Source organism: Equus przewalskii, chromosome 27 (assembly GCF_037783145.1).
Source record: "Equus przewalskii isolate Varuska chromosome 27, EquPr2, whole genome shotgun sequence".
NCBI classification, from domain to species: Eukaryota; Metazoa; Chordata; class Mammalia; order Perissodactyla; family Equidae; genus Equus; species Equus przewalskii.
Window position 1 is genome coordinate 18,708,240 of NC_091857.1, and position 23,538 is coordinate 18,731,777.

Sequence of the window (23,538 nt, forward strand, 5' to 3'; positions counted from 1 at the left end):
CTTTTTTTATATTTAAAGTGTAAGAAGTTCACAAGTGCAAAGGGAGTGAAGGAAGATTTTTTTTCCCTACAGTATGAAACACAATAGGGGGATTTACGTTAATGTTTTCCATGTAAAACATGAGCATTTGGCCTTTCGATTCCAAATAAGAACTAACGTCGGGCAGTTTACATTTTTTATTATGCCATCAAAACTGTGATAGCATCTGAGTTACAACACATATGAGTTACACGCCCATTTAATTTCAAAGTCATTATAGGTGGATCTAGAGATAGGACATAAATCTAAGTGCTTGTCTGATTTGTCCTTAAAAATCCTAAACGAGAGTATACAAACCAAGTAAAAACCTCAGCACACAAATGTATGCAAAACTACAACTCCAGGAGCCAGCCGCATGGCCAAGCAGTTAAGTTCACGTGTTCTGCTTTGGTGGCCCAGGTTTTTATTAGTTCGGGTCCTGGGCACGAACCTAGCACCACTCATCAAACCATGCTGAGGTGGCGTCCCGCGTAGCACAACCAGAAGGACCTACAACTAGAATATACAAATATGTACTGGGGAGCTTTGGGGAGAAGAAAAAAAAAGAAGAAAGATTGGCAACAAATGTTAACTCAGGGCCAGTCTTTAAAAAAAAAATACAACTCTGCATTTCTTTCCTGAACTTAATGCTAACATGAATGTCAACTCTAACCAGTGTAGTAACTCAATGTAAAAGTCGTCAAGTAATAGTTTGCTCAGTCGACTCAGCTCTTCCCCTTCCCTTCCTTCCCAGGGTAGATAAGAAATGTGAAAAGGCCATTGGCAGGGGAGACTCCGATATTTGGTCAACATGTCTCCATAAGATCATCCAAAGAGACATATATGGTTGAGGCATCATGTCATGCGGATCTAACATTGGCATCTCAGTCCATTGCATTAGCTGAGATGTCTTTGGTGCGGCTCTCATCTTCGGTCTTCTACAATAGCTCTCCTACCTCACACTGTGAAGCCTCTCCCAGTCCCTCTTTCTCACCCTTTTCCCCAACTTAAAAGTCTTCAGTGTCAGGTAACAGAATAGCTGTTGAAAAGTGAGTGAAATAATTAAAGTTAATTTTAAAATGTAATAAGTACAGGATTAATTTATACTATAATTGACTCATTGCAATGAAGGCGTCATGTTATGGGTGACTTTAATTTACTGTTCCAGCCCTCTCCTCATATCCGCAGGTTGGATATAACAGTTTCAAATATTATCTAATCTTATAACACCAACAACTGAGTACATCTACCATAAGGACATTGATGAGACACAAAACGTTGCACTTAATGACCATCCCTGAGCCTGGCTTCATCTGTTAGACATCACTAAACATGGCTCCTTTAACTTATTGTTCTAAAATATTACATTAGTTATCATAGAAAAGCAAATTCAAACCACACTGAGAGATAAGGAGTAAACCGATTGTGATAAACCAGTAGCATGGGGGGCCAGCCCGGTGGCATAGTAGTTAGGTTCACGTGTTCTGCTTTGGTGGCCTGGGGTTCACCAGTTTGGATCCTGGACATAGATCTACACACCGCTCATCACACCATGCTGTGATGACATCATACATAGAGGAACCAGAAGAACTTACACCTAGGATATATAACTAGACACCGGGGCTTAGGAGAGAAAAAAAAAAAGGAAGATCAGCAACAGACGTTAGCTCAGGGCCAACCTGCCTCATCAAAAAAAAAAAAAAAGAAACCAGTACCATGGAATACTACTGAATCATCAGATCATCAAAATGAGAAAAAAAAATTATATTTGCAACATTATGGGTGATCCTCAAAACAAGGCTGAGCAAAAGACGCCAGAGAGGAAAGGACACATGCTGTGTGATTTCATCTACATGAAGTGCAGACAGGCTAAAAAGGCAAATAATAGTTGGTTGAGGAATTGCCAAGGAGAGAATTGACTGGGAAGGGACATGAGAGATGTTTCCATCTGAGATGATGCAGACTTTCTGTATCTTTGTACCACAGTGGGTTACTCAGGTGTGTGCAAATACAAAAACTTGTCTCCCTGTATGTCATATGTAAATTTTACATCAATTACAAAGAAACAGTGGCATGCTGATACAAAATTATTATTTCCAAAAGACACTCTGCATTTTCACTACATTACATGCATTGGGTGAGGTAGGTTGATAATAGGACCATGAGCTACCTAAAGTGAAACAAAAGTTTCAATGAGTCATAAAAGAATAATGATGATACAAAACTTTTTCCTTCAAAGTAAATTAAAAATGCCTCTTTGAATTTTAATACTATTCCAGAGCCATATCAGGACATGACATGGGAACACCATCTCAGCTAGTAACTAACACTGCATCAGAGCTGACGAAAGCTGTCATAGATACAATTTGTTCACAATATTTTGATAGTTCATTTTATTATTTGGATTTTATTGTCTGTAAATGAAATCTGATTCACTGGACATTTTGCCTTGCTGCACATAACAGGTCTGAATATGCAAATAGGATAGGAAAGCATTTGAGAAAGCCTTGTGATTAAATCTAAAGAAGTATAAGAATGTAACTTAAAAATTGTTTTTATTTTGATACCAGAATTTTCTATGTAGTATTAATCTGTACCTTATTATAATTACATGAAGTAACAAAGTGTTTTAAGTGATAATTCAATAAACTCCAAAAACTTAATCGATTGCAAGATTTTATTAGCAGTATCTACAGAAACATGTTTCTTATATGTATAATATTTATATATCTTGGCAAAAAGGGTCTCCATGTTTGATTGAGACATAATATTTTGAGACTACTTTAGAAAATAGAAAAGGGATCCATTTATTATTATTAGTAGTAGTAAATTGAATGCTTGAATTTTTCTACCTGTAAAATGTATACTCTTTCTCACTATGACAACTTGCCTTTTAATTTGATGAATATGCGCACAGTTATTGAAAAGTACACATTCTTTCCACATAAGTCACACTTCAAGTCTAGATACCATCCACTCTCATCAAATTCTCTCCCCCTCACCTCTGTATTTCCATATCTTTCTCTATTTCTCTTTCAGCTTGAAACAATGAGTCTATATGAAGGTTAAAAGTAGAAACGAGATGAAGATTATAGAGGGAAATACAAAATGACTCTCAATATGGCAAAATCATATTGCTTAATTAATGTACTAAATATGTGGCATTTTAATTTTATCTTGTCATTTTTTTTTTAGGAAGATTAGCCCTGAGCTAACATCTGCTGCCAATCCTCTTTTTGCTGAGGAAGATTGGTCCTGAGCTAACACTTGTGCCCATCTTCCTCTACTCTATATGTGGGATGCATGGCTTGATAAGCAGCATGTAGGTCCTCACCCGGGATCCAAACTGGCCAACACCAGGCTGCCAAAGCAGAGCACACGAATTCAACCACTATGCCACGGGGCTGGCCCCTACCTTCTCATTTTAAGAAGGTAGTAATAAAAATGTTCTCAGGTTTTCAAAAATATATATAATCCAGGAAATTTGTTCTTGCTTCATTAATTATTTACCTTCAGACAAGCATAACATCTATTTTATCCATATATAGAAGTAAAATTACCCATTGTCTAACTGGTGTGGTAAGAGGATCATTGGCAGTCTTTGAAATTCCTCCACCAAAAGGTGCTCCTATGTGACCGGTAACATTGCTGACAGATCTTCAGGGCAGAATGTGTTACACTGCATTTAACTCAACTGTTTACTTGCATGTTTTTGCTGCTAAATTATAAACTTCCTAAATCCAGAGACCATACCTTATTCATTGCTATATTATTATTACCTATTTTAGTACCTGGGATAAGGTTAATAGTCAATAAATATTGTTTAATTAAGAATTATTCCTTCCTCAATCCAAATTCTATTTTATTCTACTTTGGTCACCTTAGCTCAGATATTATCAATTATATTTGGGTTAACAAGTTTTTTAGTTTTTAGCATAAATATCCTGGGAGTTTAAAGGACTGTCAGTTTTGTACAGCTTAGTTTAGTTACCTGTTTTCCTTCTAACATCTTGAGATACATAGAAGAAAATGGGCATCTTGGGGCTGGCCTGGTGGCATAGCGGTTAAGTTTGCACACTCTGCTTTGACTCCAGTTCGGATCCTGGGTGTGGAACTATGTACCACTTGGCAAGCCATGCTGTGGCAGGTGTCCCACATATAAAATAGAGGAAGATGGGCACAGATGTTAGCTCAGGGCCAGTCTACTTCAGCAAAAAAAAAAAAAAAAAAAAAAAGTATAAAAAATAAAAGAAAAAGAAAATGGGCATCTCAATGAAGAGTATGGCGATAGAAGAAAAAAATGAATTTTACAAGCATGTGTAAATCTGGGAAAGGAGTTGATTTTGTAGGGCTATTTTACTGAGTCCAACAGAGCTTTGAGGACACAAAGTACAGGGGCAAAACATAAGAAGCTTGTAAAGGAAATAAGATTGCACTAAAAGCAAACATTCACCATTTGACATTTTTGCCTGGAACTGTGTGGCTGTTCACACTTGCCTTTCCCTTGTCCACCTCCTGACTCACTATACACTACCTCATGTCAGCTTGTTTCCCTATGTCCATTTTTCATTTTTTCCACTGAAGCCCAGTTCAGATTCTAGCTGCTACACATACTTTAATATTCTGAAGGGAATAAATAAAAATGAATTCTCAGAAGGGTTGTTACAGTACGTTTGTTTCTGTACCACATCCTCAAATTTAGTGTTTTAGTGTGAGATTTCTTCTAGGCCTTCCTCGAAGCAGTGTTTTTCAAATCTGGCTGCTTCTTCTTACAACCTGGGGAGATTTTAAAATGCACTGCTCTCCACATATCAGTATATACTTTAAAGCGCTCTGGTGATTCAAATGCGCAGCTGTGGAGCAGAGCTGCTGCCAAAAGTAGACTGAAACAATTGATTCACTTAGTGGACGTTTCGTATATAACTGATGATGTCTTCAGAACCAGGCAAGGAAATGATTTGTGAGAATGGTTTCCATATATGGACTGAGATAAAAGTGTTTACCAGGTTTATCTGAAAAGAAGAAGAAAATATCAATTTCCAAAACGAAGCTTTCAGGAAAACAGGTTTAAAAATGCAAGGTGTTTGCTTCCTATTAAAAAAAGATAGGCTACTTTTAAAATAAAGGATATTCCATTTGTCTTTTTCCCCCTTTAATTTTTCTTCCCCCTAAACAGCAGAGAAGCTGTAAGGCAGCAATTTTATTTTCCATTTGCAGAATTCTTAAAAAGAAAACATGACCTATAAGAAAAGTGACACTAAACATTGCAAAGCATTCTGTTAAAAATGCAATATTTGATTTGAATAACCTTATTATTACTTTTTTGGAGAGGAAGATTGGCCCTGAGCTAACATCTGTGTCATCTTCCTCTTTTTGCTTGAGGAGGATTGGCCCTGAGCTAACGTCTGTGCCAATCTTCCTCTATTTTGTATGTGGGATGCCACCACAGCATGGCTTGATGAGTGGTGTGTAGGTGCATGCCTGGGATCTTAACCTGCAAACCTGGCGGCAGCTGAAGGGAGCAAGCGATCTTAACCACTACGCCACTAAGTGGGCCCTTGTATAACTTTAATTTGGAAAATAACTTTTATTTTTAAATTCCTGGAAAAGGAAATTAATTTTATAAATGTAAGTTCTAAAAGACAGGAATTGATAAGAAAAGTAGTTATAAAAATGAATGTGACACAGAAACACTCTTAATATATTTTTTCTTTTACTTAACACATTTCCCCAGGGCTATGGTTCTATTTTCCCCGGAGCTAAGGAGATCTGATATCTCAATTTGGCCTATAAAGCTGAAGATTCTACATCCTGTATTTTAGGAAATGTCCAGGTCAGGGCAGCTTATCCCAGAAATAAGTAGTATGTGTCCTTTCTTAGTGATCGATCTAATATGACCTCATTTGCTGCTGGTTCACAATGTGATTCATGATTTCTTATACTTGGTCCACAAATTGTTTGGTTTCTCTTCTAGGACTCATTCCATCCGGAGGGTTTGATTTCATTTTGTGTGAAGGAATCCTGGACTCCAGAAAGTTTTAGGATTTAAGGACACTTCTGTTCTTCTATTCTTCTGTTGAGACTACCTGCTTACCTCAGAAGATATTGACATTTAAGACAAATAGAGTCGCTTGATCTACTAGCTACTGTTTCTGGAAGCCTCAGTTTCCCTGACTTTGCATTTCCCTGAGGAGAATCTTTACTCTCAATCCGTTCTGAAGGGTGGAAGTGAAAGAATAGGTCTTATTCAATTGATATGCTGAGACCTCCACATTTTGGTGCATTAACCAAGCACTATGAGAAATAGATAAGGAATGACTTTTGAGGAACAGTGTTTCGTACAGAGATTGAAGATCCTTGACCATCATATAAGTAGTTCTAAATGTGTGCCAAATAAGTTGAAGCATGGTGGTTTATGGTTAGTTTCTACTGACTCTTTCTCTCTTTCTTTCTTTCTTTTTGTAATGATTGCTTGACTATTTGTAATTGCTGAGCAAACATCTAGGTAAGCAGGAAGCTATCGCTTTGGCAAGAATTTGTGAATCTGATTTTGGCCAGCCCTAACCAGGTACTGCTGAAACGGATTCAGTTATAAGGAAGAGAGAGTCTTTCTGTTGCTAGGCCTCTTAGATATCTATGGACTTGTTTTCTCAGCCAAGAGTGCAAAAAGCCAAGTTCCGTTTGGGGTTTCTTACAGAATTGGCAAGCCCTGTCAGACAAGCAGCCCCAAACTTACTTAATCTCTATGTTGTTTTGGACTGTTTTCTGGCCAAAGAAAGGAGCTATAAAAAGCTAACTTCTTGAATCCATGTGGCTTTTTTCATAGGCAAAAATCATTCCAGCATCCACGTTGTCTCTAGTTAGCTAGCTACATAAACTCTGAGTATAGCTTTAGGTAGCAGACATCAAAAGTCTCTCTTTACCCACAGAAAGGAAAATTAGTACATTGTATAAACAGGAAAAAAAAAAAATGTAGAGCAATGAGGCCCATCTGAATCTGTAATATTCTTTGGCTGAAATAAACAAACAACTTGTTGAAATTATTACAAATCAAAGACTTAAAAGGAAAAATTTAAGACATGTAATCTGCAAGTCATTTCTGTTCTAGAAATCAAGAAAGAATTGGGGTGATTTGAATAAAAGATATCATTATTAATATCAGAATGGTAAGGAAGAGAGAAAAAATAAAAATAAAATACTGTTTTATGCTTCTTTACTTGGTTTAAATTAAGAAATCTGAGGAAACAAAGAATTGGTGTGGCTGTGGATGAAGAGATTTCTTGCTGTTGAATGTGTAAATTGACAAAAGTGCTTTGGAAAAAAGAACTTGGGTTTATATTGTTAGGTTGAACAGTTATATATACCTTATGATAGTAATTTCATTCTTCTATGTACCCAAGAAAATCTTTAGTATCTGTGTACCTATAGACATCTAAAGAATGGAATCCCTGATTGTAGTGATATATTTGAACAAACTCAGACACTAATCCAGCACAGAATGGATAAGCATATTTTAGAATGGTCACCCAGTTAAATGTTAAACAGCAGTGAAAATGAAGGGACCACCTAAATGAATATTAGTAATAAATATTTTCTCAAGAAAGCAAATCCCAGAAGACTATTTGTAGGAGGCAATTTTACATAAAGTTCAAATATAAGTAAAATATTACATTTTAGATACATATATATTGATTTAAAAAATAAAGCAGGCTAGGATAAACTCTGAATTTAAAGCGGAGATTGCTTCTAAGAATGATAGAACAGGAGAGGAGCACACAGATAGACAGGAGTTGTTGGCGTTAACTAATCCTCATTATTGGCATTGTGTTTGTGGTTGTTCATCTTTTCATTAAAATAAATATTTTTTTTAGAAAATAATAATAAATGCCCATTCCTGTACCAATGAAGTTATTGTGTAATAAATCAAGGATTTTGATCAATCCAGGTTTTTGCACTTGAGTTCCAAAGGTAGGGGCACTGGACAAATGCATAAACAAAAGAAACAAAAAGAGAGGGAAAAGAATTCAAATTAGCCAGGCAGAAATTCAAAGATTAAACAATAAGTGAGCAGTGTTCCAGATGGAGGGAACAACATTTGACTAAAAAGTAAGGAACAGCATAAATCACAATATCATGTGTCAGATACTATGCTGTATGCATATATGCATATTGACTAATGCACATTACAACGATCTCCTTCGCATTTTACCTGAGGAAACCTGTCCACAGAAAGTTCATATAACTAGAAAGCAGGAGTGTGTGTGCACTTCACCAATACACCATCACAAGTCAACTGCTGTTGGCTTGTGTTATGAAAAAAAAATTTTAGCCAGAAAACAAAGATAAAGTGGAAGGAAATAATACTAATTTCCAGCAAATTGTGCTGGCCATCCATAAAGAGACAACTGAGAAGCAGATAAGAATCTAGAATCTTGACCAAACCCTACTAAAATGATTAGGAGAGGAATAGAAGAAAAGAGAAAGATAAGAGCATGCCCCCTGACTTCAGATAAATATTGCTGTCAGTGGAGGATATATTTTTAGTACCTCAAAAAAGCAAAACCAGGAGTGACCAGGCTTTAGGAAAGGACATGTGGCTCCCCCTCCAGGCTTCAGAGGCTCAGCCTCGAGAAATTCTCAGTTCAGGAACTTACAAAGGCAGATTCTTCAGCCTTGTTTAATTTCCACATTATTTGTGAATTTCCCATATTTCCTTCTATTATTAACTTCTAATTTGATTTCATCATGCGTGAAGAACATGCTTTGTGTGATTTCAGTACTCTTAAATTTATGGGGACTTATTTCATGGCCTATTATATGGTCTCTCCTGGAGAATGTTCCATGTGCACTAGAGAAAGAAATGTGTTGAAGTAGGTAGGGTTCTTAGGGTTAAAGATTTTCAAACTTAAAGGCAGAGATAAATCCTAAAATTCCTATTATTAACAGATGGGGGGAAAGGGGTGCTGTGTCACTCAACAAACCCCACTGTCAAGGCATACCAAGGGCCAGGAGTGCCGGGCTCCATGAAGAAGGACAACTTAGGATGTTTTGGATTTGCTGTAGATTTGTTGACTTTTCAAGAAGGTACCATTGTATCAAATGCCTCTCTCTGAGATAAGAGACTCTCCTCCCCTCCATTGTAATTAGATGATGCCATAATTCACTGCTAAAAGTGCAATTCCTTCATATGGAGTGCAGGTACACAGGCCAAGGTTACTGAAAAACTGACATGTGCTGAGAAACTACATTTATCATTTTCTATGGAATGTTGAGGCCCTGCTATTATCTTTGGCAACAAAAACAAGGGTTAACATGGAGCAATGAGCTTGGTAATTCTCAATTTGTTTGGGGAATCGACTATAGTAGCAGAGGTTGCTGGTGTCTTTTATTTATTTTTATTTATCTATTTATTTATTTTAAAGATTGGCACCTGAGCTAACAACTATTGCCAATCTTCTTTTTCTTTTTCTTTTCTGCTTTATCTCCTCAAACGCTCCCCCCCGTACATAGTTGTATATCTTAGCTGCAGGTCCTTCTAGTTGTGGCATGTGGGACGCCACCTCAACGTGGCCTGATGAGCGGTGCCATGTCCGCGCCCAGGATCCGAACCCCGGGCCACCACAGCAGAGCGTGTGAACTTAACCACTCGGCCACGGAGCCGGCCCCTCTGGTATCTTTTAAATATAACACATGCAGACTGATTCTGAGATGATCTTGTGTTTTCTACTAACTTTTATGGATACTAAAAAATGAGGCACATAAAAAAACTTGAGTTTGAACTAATTGAACTTCTGAACTAGTGAAGAAGCCAAAACAACCTGAAGGAGAACACCAGAGATGCTGAGACTGCTGAATTAACCCCAACTTACCAGGGCATGGACAACAGATTGACCAGCTGAGAATAAGCAGAATTAGAATTGTAGACTCCAGTGTAAGCATTTGGGACTTATAATTTGAAGCCTTCTTATATTTTTGATATTATTATTGGGGTCTGTATGTGCCTTCATATATTTTAAACACATAACCTCTAGGGAGCAATATTGGACAACAAAAGTGGACATAATTTGAGAAGAGACACTAAATGGAAAGTAAAATTTGAGCCTAGGGTATCTGAGAGCATTGAAGGCAACTAATCAATGCGGTCTTCTAGGTTTTTTAGGGCCTTTGGGGGCAGATGTTAAACTGCCCACCAATGGTGCTGGGAGATATAAAAGGTACCAGGGCTGCTCTCGGGAAAGCAGTCTCGCGAAAGTGGGAACTAAACGCCCTGACATTCTGCTGGTCTCTTCAGAGGGAGATTACCATATCCTGATGGGTCATGGGCTTATTGATTAAACCCAATGATTTGAAAGAGGAAACCTTGGGGAAAATAAAAGGCATCTCCATTTCCATGTCCGCAAGTTTTCACGTGCAGGGATTTCCATGAATAATATTCATGACCTCTCTCCTCACTCCTTATTTACCACACTCACTAAAAGATAGTATCCTTGGCCTACTTCCACTGATTTCAAGAAGCTGAAAGTATGGTGACTCTAATTAAAGCAGTACTTAACGTTACTGTACCTAAAGTGCTAGTGTTGTAAATCATAATCACCCTCAATACTTTAGCTTCTAAGTGAATATTTTTAACATCATTCCTTGAACAACACAATTTTTAAATTACCCTGTGATCTAGAAATGCCACTTCTGAGTATAAACCCAAAAGAAATGAAAACAAGTATATGAACAGATATTTGTACACCCATTTTCCTAGGAGCTTCATATGTAATAGCCAAAAGGCAGAAGCAACCTAAGTACAAAGTATCCATCAATGGATAAGTGGATAAACAAAATGTGGTATATATATATATATATATATATATATATATATATATATATACACACACACATACACACACAAGTAATAGAATATTATTCAGCCTTTAAAATGGAGGAAATTTTGATACATACTAAAACATGGATGAATCTTGAAGACACGCTAAATAAAATAAGCAAGTCACAAAAGGACAAATACTATATGAGCCCGTTCATATGAGGTACTTAGAGTTGTCAGATTCATAGAGGCTGAACTTTAATGGTGGTTTCCAGGGGCTGAGAGAAGTGGGGAATGGGGAGTTATGGTTAATGGATACATAATTTTAGTTTGGGACAATGAAAATAATTCTGGAGGTGGATGGTGGTGATAACATCACAAAAATGTGAATGCACTTAATGCCAGTGAACTTACACTTAAAAACGGTTAAAATGGTCAATTTTCTGGTATGTCTATTTTCAAACCAAAAAATAATTAATTAATTTGGGAACCTTACTGGATGGAGCAATAAGTGGATTTTATAGCACATTAATGTTATGTGAAGGCTCATGCATGACTTCTCTGAAATCACGTGTTTGAAACTTGTGTTGCAAACATCTATAAGTTCATCCTATATAGTTTCCTTCTTAGAGCTTTCACCCAAAAAGTCTTTTGATGGGTAAGTCCTTTGTGAGGCTAGGACTTCACTGTCTTTTTTTTTCTTTCTAAAAATAGTCACTTGGAAAAGGAAAAGGCAGCACTCCCATCTAAATTGTGTATTTATTACTAAAAGTAAATAATCAGCACATTCAAATAATTCTGCAAAGTTGATTTTATAGACACTTTTAAGTTTAAGTTTAGATGATTCACACATAAGCATAAACATACTAAATAAGCTGTTTGGAATTTTTCTCATGTTTTACCCCTCATACAAGTTTCACTTCAAAACACACAGATATTTCTATGATCAGAATTGAATTTCAACATAATGAAACCAACACAGTCAGACATAACTCCAACTATAATTTTTCAAAACAAACTCACAGCGTAAGCAACTATTGAAAGATCAGTTTGAAGTGAAAACCAAACTAAGAACTTACCAGATCGGTTATAAAGAAGAGGAGTAAATGAGATTTAGGTTTTTTTTTCCTACCTCATGAGAGCTTTGAAATAAACAGGGGAGATGTTTGACAATATATTAAATGGGGCACACTCCAAAACAACATTGTAACTTTATAAACATTATTATTGTGCCTGTATGTATTAAGGTGCAAGGTCGTGTGTGTTTGTGTGTATTTCCAAATTTTAATTCAAAGGTATTATCTTCAACTCGATCAAACAGCATGAAAGAGACAGAAATGACAGTAAGTAAACTGGCTATCCTTTCATTTGTTTCACTCCATAGGTATGCCAGAGAAGAAGATAATTCAAAAAAGTTGGCAAGCCTTTGTCATATGAACATTTTTTACCTGAACTACCATTAATCTATCTGAATAAAATGCAGATAAAAGCTGAACAGATCAGTCATTTTAAAGAAGGAAAGTAATCCTTTCTGCCTCCAAATAAAACTGAATTATAACATTCTTCTTATCTTTCTGGGTATCCATGTTGCTTAAAGATTAGAAGTTGAATTTAAAAAGTAGGCAGAAGTTTGTGGTTAGAAAATGACCTTTTCACTGTAATAGTCATCATTATGGTGATGCTTGTAAAGTCCAATCAATGATAAATGTCAAAATCGTAAGTAAATATACTGTGTATTGTATGACAGTTGAGATACATGGAGAGAAATCTACTTTGGAGTGTAAAAAAAAAAGCAAAGAAAAATTATGATGGTTTTTCACAAGGGAATATTGTCTGAAGATAAATGGCAAAAGAGTGCATAAAAAGGCCAAACTTAAGAAGAGTAGGATAGCTTCATTTGTTTTCTACTTTTTTTAACCAGTGTCTCCTTGAGTAAGATTAATAGTACCATTTAAAATTACCGTAAGACAGTGAATAAGGAGCCGTTACAAGTGGGAATGCTTGAATTAGAGGAAAGTAAAATAATATAAAATGAAATTGATGTTAAACAAAGGTAATCAAAGTGTTTGAGAGCTTACACGTCAAGAACTTTAAATATAGCATCATATTTAATATTTACATTAGCATTCTATTGTAGGTATTATTACCTACTTTTCAAGTGACCAACAACAACAAAAGATTAAAAGAGGTTACGTGATTTGAAAAAGGTGTATAACTTATGCTACGAACACCAAGTGCTTGCTTATTCCCTGGCCCTGCTCATCCCCCTTCCTAGATAAATGGGGTAAAGAATGTTTTAAGGTCTGTATTTGATGAGGTAGCGTTTGGTTGTGACACTGAATTCAGCTGGGAAAAGGTGCAGGGAAAAAATGTGAAAGGAACTAAGAGACTTTGGAATACTGGGCAAAGACCTCTAGGTTCATTGAATTTTTAAGTCCTGGCTAAATGGTGGCTGAGCAAGCACTAATGAATAGGAGTTCGCTTGAGGTTAAATAGGACTTTAGGGGGCACCATCTGGGGAGCTTAAAGGCACAATTCCTCTGAGAACACGTTTGACTAAGAAGCTGAATTAATACAGTTAACGGACAAACAGACGTTTAGAAACGTGTTGAGAGAAGTCCAGTTAGGTCACATGGGGATTGTGAAGTTATAGAAAACAAAGTCACTGTTTCAGGGACCCGCCGTCTGTAGGTCGGGTTGACCTTCCTGCTCAGGGGCCCTCATTACGTGTATGTGCTCTGAACACATTTTCAGCATTCTGCCAGAGAAGGGTTTGAGGAAAACCAGCTCCTCTCCATCTTTACTGGCTCATTTGAGAGACTGAGCAGTTGTACAATATGGTGGAAGAAATAATTCTAGTAGAAAGTCAGATGTTGTAAGTTAAAAAGTTTCTGAAGAAATAGAGGAGAATCAAAGTCATTGCCGGGATGCAAGATGTGATAGACACAGAGATGAAGAGCCCAGATGCCCCTTTAATGAAGGACTTGCTGCCAGCTCTGGGGAATCAGTCCATAGACAGACTCCAGCTGTCAGCAACTTCAGGACCTTGCCTCCACTGCAGAGAGCCACCTGTCCAAGGGCCACATCCTTCCTGAGCAGCCTTCACTCAGTGACTTTTCAAGTAAAGGGTACAAAAGATCGGCAATTTCAGTTCAATACGGGCTTGCTGACAAACAATCTTCACTCCAGAGCTTCCCATGGGACCAGCCCAGGTTTTGTCAGTCCTGTAAATGCAATTTGATTCTTTCGCCTGCCAAATTCTGAGCCTGTCTCCTTCTTCTCAAAGGTGTTGATCCTTATTAAATATTTTGCATCCCAAACTCCCTCTCGAAATCTGTTTCTGGAAGATCTAACCTGTAAAAATACAGGGTTGGTAGATCAAAAAATCTTGTTTCCTAAAAGGAAAAAAAAAAAGGGAATCATTTAACCAGTAGCAATGTTTTCAGTAGGCTAATCTTGGAAAAATAGCAATTCAAGCTCCATTTATTTATAAAGATCTGGGAAACTCTCTGACCCTCTTCAGTGTGGGAAACATTGAGACTGAAAAGAGAATAGTTGAAGTCAGTCTTGAATCTATCATTTGTTTAGTTGTGTGACCTTGGGCAAGGCACTTATGTATTGAACTGTGGTTTATTTTTTGGAAAAATGGCCCGTTACTTAGGTAATCAGAATACATACTTCGGGGCCCGCCGTGGCCGAGTGGTTAAGTTCACGTGCTCCACTGCTATGACCCAGGGTTTCATTGGTTCAGATCCTGGGCACAGACATTGCACCACTCATCAGACCATGCTGAGGCGGCGTCCCACGTGCCACAACTAGAAGGACCCACAACTAAAATATACAACTCTGTACTGGGGGGATTTGGGGAGTAAAAAGCAGAAAGAAAAACAAAAGAAGGTTAGCAACAGTTGTTAGCTCAGGTGCCAATCTTTTAAAAAAATAAAAAAGAATACATACTTTTTGTTTCCCTTTTGAAATGTTTAGCATTCTACCTTCTCTGCTCCTATAGCCTTTGGTAATTATACTAGAATGTCCCAGCAACTAGAAAAAAGGGTAGGTACTCAATAAATGGTTGAGAGGAACTGTACATAAGACATGGCTTATTAAACCACCTGATCATTAACACTTCTGCTGTATTTCTGAAAATAAACCTTTTCCCCAAATTCCTCAACATCCCCTGTAATGATTTTGACATTTTTGTTGAAGGATTTGTATAGAAATGAACTTTTTTCTTTTAATTAAGTTTAGGTCATTGGAACAAAATGGAACTTATTAGAAATCAACAGAAAATATTCTCTCTCTCAATGCAAAACTTTGAAAATCCTACAAGGCTCTTTCTTTTAAGGTATACATGAAGGGTCTCTCATGCCTCTTTCAAGCTTCCTGAATGAAACTGATAATTCATTCCACTTTCCCTTCAATGTACATGTGCCTATTCTTGCAGGGCACTTTCGATTCACAGTATTTTGTTGCTTTCATGTCTGTTTCTCCTTGCCAGACTGTGGAACCTCAAAAGCAATGACAACTTGGGCTCTGTATCCACAGCAGCCTTCAAATGCTTGACACGTATTATAGACAAAACAATAACAACAACAAATACAAAATTGGTAAGCCAGTTATGAGTAAGTTGAGTATATACTGTAATCAACATGTGGCTTTCATTGTTCTCAAGAGAGTTCCTCAAAGAGGTCCTTATTTCAAAGATGGAGAGGGAGAAGATGGAGGATTGCTCCTTTTCCTTATACCAGTTATGAAAAAACTGTAAACAGTTCAAACCAGTAAGAGCACAAGGTCATTAAATACACAAATTCTTCCTCTACCATTTCCTGACAGTATAATCCCATGAAACCTTTCTGAACCTCAAGGACTTTGTCATTCCGATAGGTTTAGTTATCTCTATCTCACAAAGCGGTTTTGAAGAATAAATGAGATTATACATGCAAAATCCTAATACACTGCCTATCATACAGTTAGTATGCCACGGCAATTTATGTCTCTTCCCATCCAAAAAATATATATAAAGAAAGAAGCTGCCTTATGTGGTGAGTGAGTTTCCTCCAAATCACTAGAAGATGTTGCAGCCACGAAGATAACTTCAGCAATAGAATCTTGGGTTGTAGATAGCACCTCCTATAGAGTTTATTCTGGCTCTCAGACTCTTAGGAAATTTACTGATGTTATGATGTTTGTGGCATCATGGGAGTTAGGACATGGACTTCTTCCAAGCAGCTCAAGTATAGATTTTCTGAAACTTATAAAATAAAAATTCCTCCTCAATGCACTATTTCACAACCTCCGCTCATTTTTAACTCCCTCTCAACAAAATGTTTAACAAGCTTGCCACCACAAAATTAGACCTTAATTCAGAAATGGTTGTCTTCAAAATTTCTTATATTCTCACTGTGTACTCTTCTTGTCCTTAGTCAATAATGATGCATCTCAAAAACGATCATAATAAGACCGACTTCACAGGAATTTGTGAGAACTAAATGAGGAAATGGGTTCGAAGTTCTCAATAATGTAATGCTTTAATACATTTCATTTGTATAATTGAATACTATGCTATTGTCACTAGGAAACTTACTAATTATTTTATCTAGCTACCTTTCCAACTCTATGAAATAGACAAATATTAAATTATAGTTACAGACTGGCTTGGGGAGAAGCAATTGTTAAAAAGTAATAGGGAATTTTATTTAAAAGAAAATATCTAGATTTATATTAGTCCTCTCTGTGAAACATTTCCATGTTATCCTCTTCTTTCACTTTTATACCCAAATATTTGTTAGCTTGAGTATAATGAAATGCACAATGATACAATAGAAGCTTTAACTCTGAATATATACAACTCAACCAAAAATTCATAACATATCCCCAATTGTGATCTAAATACTCTATGAAACAATGGCTCGATGATGACCAACTGGCAGGGGTATTTCAGTGAGAATTTCCACATCAGGCATGAGTTTAAACTAAGTAAAATCTTCAAATATTTTCTTTTTCTTATACTATTCAAAAGCTTTTGTCACTTTGTGGATCACAAAACACACTTTAAATACTTATATATACAAATACATTATAGAAATATACAGAAGAAGCCTTCTTATCTTTTTCTCTTACAAAATTGGGTTTGGTGATTAGTTTATCAATCAACAAATCAGTTAATAAGGAGAATCATAAAACAGATACATATGTTTATCCACCTAGCCAGTACCTATATTCATTTCTTGTCTGAAATTTTTAAACAGTTCCAAGGCTATATGATCTTTCTTTAATAAATCACCCTGTGTTATATTGACTAAAAAAGATTGAGTAAGAAATTAAAGACAAATATGAAATAACTAAGAAGGCAAGGATTTTTTTAAAACCTGGATATTTGGTAAACTCTATTTCCATAATTTTTATGGTTGCCTTGTCTACCTTTAATATGACATTTTATTTAATAATTCACCCTTTTCAAGTTAACCATTTATTTTAATTTCAATACAGTAAATGACTCTTTTCATTAGTTTATTGCATTACTCATTTAAATTAAATTAGTCACAACAACAACATAGCAATGGAAAGTGTTGATTAATCCTAATAGTTGCTTTTGTGCAGCATGATGGAGAGAGCTTTTATAGCAAATAGATATTACCATGTGTAACATCTATATTTGGCATTTATTAATATAATACTTGTTTGCACACCAGAAGTACTCTCCTCTTCTTTTTTTGGTAATAGGTGTGAGTTCCGTAATTTTGTTTCTACATAATAGATTCTGAATTCATGGTCGTGATGGTTCTCCCATAATTAAATAAAACTTCAGAGAGAAGACGTTTTTCCATAGCAGTAAATAAGATTTTTTAAAAGTATAAGAATAATGAATTTACCTTCCCTAGAAGTTTTTTCTCCAAGAAGATATAGAACACATGTTTGCACTTTCATTTAATAGTCTCAGTGATGTCACCTGGTAGACATTATCTCCACATTACAGATGAGGACGCTGAAGGTTTATTTGCTCAAAGGTCCCCTGAAATAACTTGTAGAAAGATTATTCTCATAAAGTGAGTGGAGTATTTTGAATGAATTTGTTGAAAATATTTAGGTTCATGGTCTCTGCTCTTAAGATGTCCTTCCCACATTCAACCCTATCTGCCCTTTATCTCTGAGTGACAAGTCTCCCTCCAATGTCCCATTTGTCGGCATCAACTCTCATCAACTTCCCTTAATCTCTACAGCCTTGGCATCAGTCAAGTAACATTAGCTAGGGTTAGATTAAAATTGTGTCCTCATTCATGAAATACAGATTGATTCTTTTCCACAAATGGTTGTCATTTTCAAGTACCACATACATTTTTAATTTCCTCTAAAGTACATGTTTAAGACATTTTTGATAAAGAAATTCAAAGATGTAAATTCAAAGATAAAAATTGTAAGTAAAATCTCTTTACACTGTTTGATATGCATAAAAAATACATTTTTTAAAGTAAGAGGATCTATTACTGGTAGTGTGCAAGTGAACAGCCTAAAAAGATGGAGTAGTTTACCAAGACGAAGATAAGATTGATTACGAAACTTTTTGGATTCTGTTCCTAGCTCTGCTGTTGCTTGACTTTGGCAAGATCTAAAATATAGTCAACTTTTCACTTACTTCATGCATAGGAACTAAATTAAATGAGTCCCCTCCCACCCATATGGTGGACTTTCTGCACAGATGCAGCTCGTAGTACATGCTGTGCAAAATGCCAGCTGTAAACTGAAAATGGTGCTTTCATTTATTTTCTATTGTTTTCAGTTTCTCAAAAATAAGCTTAAGAAGCAAATGAGAAACAGAATCGGAGTATTGGCTTTGTCCACAATTTAGTGATGAAAGATAGAAAAGGCTGGAAACAAAAAGGAAAAATACAAATACATTTAAATGAAGGAATGATGAAAATGGAGAAACTTACATTATTTGCAAGCTTCTTAAAACGTATGTTCTTCAAAAGAAATGTCCTCCAAAAGAAATACTCAGAAGCCCCAAATGTCCTCCAAAGTTTTATTGAAGAAAATGTGTTCTAAGAGAAAACCCTTGTGCTCTGATTTTTTCCAAGAATTATAAAAATCTGAAAGCAGGGTCAGGAATTTGTGGTACCTCAATTAGTACTCAATTAAGACCATGGGCAATTCTTAGCTTTAATATTAAGTTCTAAAAGAGGTTGGTCTAAGGCGAAATTAATTCTTTATGGTAATTGAAGTCTTTTGCTATTCTTATGAGGAATTTCTGTTCAGAATATTCTTTGGTTCCAAATTCCTATATGTTTCTCATTAGAAAACCAGTTTTACAATTCTTCAGGCTAAAAGCCCGTATGAACATCTGGAAGGATTCAGCATAGGTAGAGACAGAGATGTACCTGAGTATGCATGTGAATTTTATAAAACAATGAGCACAAAAACTGGATCAATCAGGATCATTTTTTAGATAAACTCTTTTCTGTAGCTAGGTAATTAGTTCTAGCACTGGCACAGTCTATTTCTATCTCTATCTCTGTTTTTATGTCTATTTCTATCTCTGCTGCTTTTATCTGTATCCCTTTGTTGAAGTTGCCAAAGTAGGCCTCCCAGAGTAATTTATGGTGTCAAATGTCTGGCCTGCAGACCTTTAGGAAACTTTCCTTATGTCTAGGTATTTCATCAGCATATAACAATGCAAAGTTTGATGAAATGAATAAGATTTCCAAAAAGTTCATATTCTTCCCAAATTCAGCCTCAGACTTTTACCTTGACAGTACATAGCAAAAAAGGTGTGAACTTTGTTGTTTATTCTCTTGAGTCTCATATGAAATTCTCTTTACCTAAAATGGATATTTGGTACCTTGTGATATATCTTGCCAATTCCTTTCTAGAGAAATCTTAACTATACCCAAATTGCCCACATTTTAGGATGAGGAATCTTACATAACCTTGCAAATGTCCAGCATCCTTACAGCAAATAATGGACAAACACTAGAAACACATAAATTATGCATAGAAAATTTTGTTCAAGAACAAATCTCAGCTATTTTTAGCTAAACTGCAGTCAGAAATAGACTGAAAAAATATGAATAAGTTAAAAGGAATGCCATATATCACTGAATTGCAGTAAGCATACGTAAAGTAATAGAGTTTGCAAAAATTACTGTCTTGGTTATCTATTGCTGTGTAGCCAACTACCCCAAAAGTAAGTGGCTTAAAACAACATTTACTTACTTTGGTTACAGGTCTGCAATTCTGGCAGAGTTGGGTCGGATGGCTCCTCTTTACTCCATAGTGTCACCTGGTGTGGCTGGACTGAGGCTGGAGAACCCACTTCCAGGATGATTCATCCATATGGTTTTCAGCTGAGCCAGAGTTGCCAGTCACGGATCTCAGCTCCTTTCCTAATGGGCATCTCCTTGCAGCTACTTGGGGCTCTTCCTAGGGTATGGCTGAGTTTTAAGAGAGATTACTCCAGAAGTCCAAAGGTGGGAATTACCACTTTTCTAAGGCTCGAGCCTAGAAACTGTCACAGCATTATTTTTGACATATACTATCTGTCAAGGAAGTCATAAAAATCTCCTATATTTAAGGAGAAGAAACATCAACTCCCTCTCTGGGTGGAAAAGTCTCAAAGAATTTGTAGCCAGCTTTAATTTTCCACAAATATTAACAAGGCTACATAAGGCAGAGCATATGACAAACCAGTGAGCCATGTTTGAAATACCTCCTAATTTCAGACCTTTATTCCTCAACTGTTCCTAACTAGCACGCTCCAATTTTATTTGAGTATATCATTTTTCAAGTGCCTCCAAAATAGACAACCATCTTTGTGGATAATTGACTTTGGATGAGTCAACAATTTTGAACACCCTGAAGACACATTTTTTATATAAGACACATACAGTTTTTCTTTACTTTTCCCTATTTTTTAATAAAAAATTCAATTAAAAAATAGTTAATATAGTTATGATTGATCTATTAAATTATACTTAAATTACTCAGTATTTTAATAACTATTGGTTTATGACACCTGACATTCACATAACTATAAATATTATAATTATTCATTAGTATTAGAATCTATAACTGTTATGATTATCATTACTTTTAATTACTTTAAACCATCCTAGACTGTCACATACTTAGTGTGTCCTTTTTAGTTTAATAAAAATCAAAAGAAAATCTAATTTGAAATATAATTACTGAGTAGTTCTCATCCATCAAGACTCAAAGCTAACTGTGTCATTACTTCTAAAAGTTCAAGTTTACGTTTCCTTAAGTTGTTTAACAAATTAAGTGTAGTAACTTTGAAAACTGAAGTCTGATTATCAAAAATACTGAGGAGGGCCATGATCAGGGCTCCTTTAGGCCCAAATTGGGCAGAATGGACCACACCACTAGTATGAAACTAGTATGAAGTATGAAACTTCAGCAGGAATGAATTTCTTTTTAGCCGAGAAGGAGTCCATATGTTAGTTGAAAGTTTTAAAAGACAGCAAGCCCATTGTTTATTTTTTTTCTGACGTGTTTAATTTTTCATTCCACATGGGACTCATTCAACAAAGAGTTTTATCCCAGTCACCCACAGCAAGGCACTTGGAGTGCGCCAGCAGCTTTTTCTCCCCGACACACATCCTCATCTTGTGTATCCTTCGTATTCCTTATTTGCCAGGACGGTGGTAAACCGACCTGACAGCAACTTTAGCTGAGTCTGAGTTGTCATTCTCACCAGTCTTTGAACCCTGATTAGGCTTTGTGGTCGAGCTCACAAACTGACAGAGCTGTCAAAGGCAAGTACTCCATATTCATGAAAGAATTCGATGCTGCCAAAAAACAAGAGATCTTCAGAGGTCATATTTTAATAATCAAAGTGCAAATATCTTTTCCTTTAGTCTGAAGACAATCTCTGAAATATGTTTCCTTCAGTACATATAAAAATAATAAACTTACTTTAATTATAGACTGGAATCCTTAAAGCAGAGGAGATATTCAATACTAGCAATTATTAAACCCACACTTTACAGATGAGGAAAAGACCAAGGGTTGCGGGAACTTGTCTCAGCCACACAGCTCATTAGAAGTAAAGTAAGAATTGAGATCTAGGTATCTGGGCCTCCAGTTTAGAGCTCTCTTTATGGTTTTCATATGTCAGGATTTTCTACTAAAATATGTTATCAGTATAAATGATGTGACAGACTATTTTAAAGGTTTATTGTATTAGCAATTGTATGAGGACACATCTTTTGTTGATTACCAATATTACCTTGAAAAAGGAGGGAATATCACTAAAGGAAGCATGCAGCGGACATCTGGCAAAGAAGATAGACATGATATGTTTCTGCTGCTAACACATACAAATACTGAATGTAATATGTAAAAATATACATATTATATATATTGTGATATATTTTATGTATATATTTGAGAGAGAGAAAGAGAGAGAGTTAAGCTTGAAATTAACAAAGAGAAATGTTCAGATGCCCTAGCAACAAATGAGAAAATGGGGTGGAAGCCATGTGGTATACGTGTAGGGTGAAATAGTTTGCCTGGGACGTTCCAGTATGTGCCTATTGTACTGGATTAATTGATGGCACCCCCTCATACTCTCATATGTTTTCTGGTTTGGATGAAAAATTATAGGGTCATTACACCTATAGGGCTATAGAATCCAAATGTGCTGGGTATTTAATGCTCATAAAATGATGGTAGGTCCAAGGCTGCAGGCTATGACAAAACCAAAAGAAATCATCCCGTCCATGAACTGGGAAAGACGCTGCCAACTATTACCAGGAAGCTGATTGAAGTAAAAGATCATGAGTGAAAAAGTGTGTCAACTGTGGCTAAACAGAAGCTAAGCCTGAACCCCAAAGTTTCTGCTGACAAATCCTCTGTCAATAAACTAACATAAAAATTATTCAGACATAAATAAAGAGTTTCTGAAGGGACTTGTACGAGTCATGATTCCATAAGGGGGAAAAAAGTATTTTTTGTGAAATAATTGGTTTAATAAATTCATAGGGATTATAAGATTGCAGAGAGAGCTGGGGGGGCTACAATCAGAAGAATTTCACCAAATACAAGACCATTGCAGGTGGGAGGTAAGGAAAGCAAACTTCAAAGTGCTCGTAGTAAGCACAGACCAGGTAGTTCTCAGGGGCTGGCCTGAAGGTTGAAAGCTCCCATCAACTGTCTCATTAGCAGTAGCAAATGAGTGCTTCCCACATGCTTGCTGAGAAGCTGCTGTGACTCTTCAGTCCACTCATGAGTCCGGAAGAAAAAATCTTCTACATAGTGCATGAGTTCTCCTATTGTTAAATTATAACCCAGAATTTTGGACGAAACAGGTTCTTCAAAAGGAATTTTCCTATTTTTCTTCTGCTGTGCAGAGGAAACTTCAAAAGGGGTTGAGGTTGATGCCAAATTGACACTGGACAGTCCAGCACAGGCCCCAGTAGAGATGAATGTGCTCCCATCCCCCCGGATTCTTCTACCACCCAGGGAACGCATGAGACTCCTTCTGAAGACAATTCCTTTGAAGAAGGGCTCACACAGAAAATTGAAAAGCGTGGATATAAATCCTCTCCTCTGAAAGCGAATTTGCAGAATAAAAGGGAAAATTCACATCTAGAATCTAGAGATTTAGGACAAGCTGAAATTTATTTTACACTAAATATTTTAAATGCTTCAAAGAGATAAAAGAAGAAATAGAGTTCATAATGGGCCTAGAA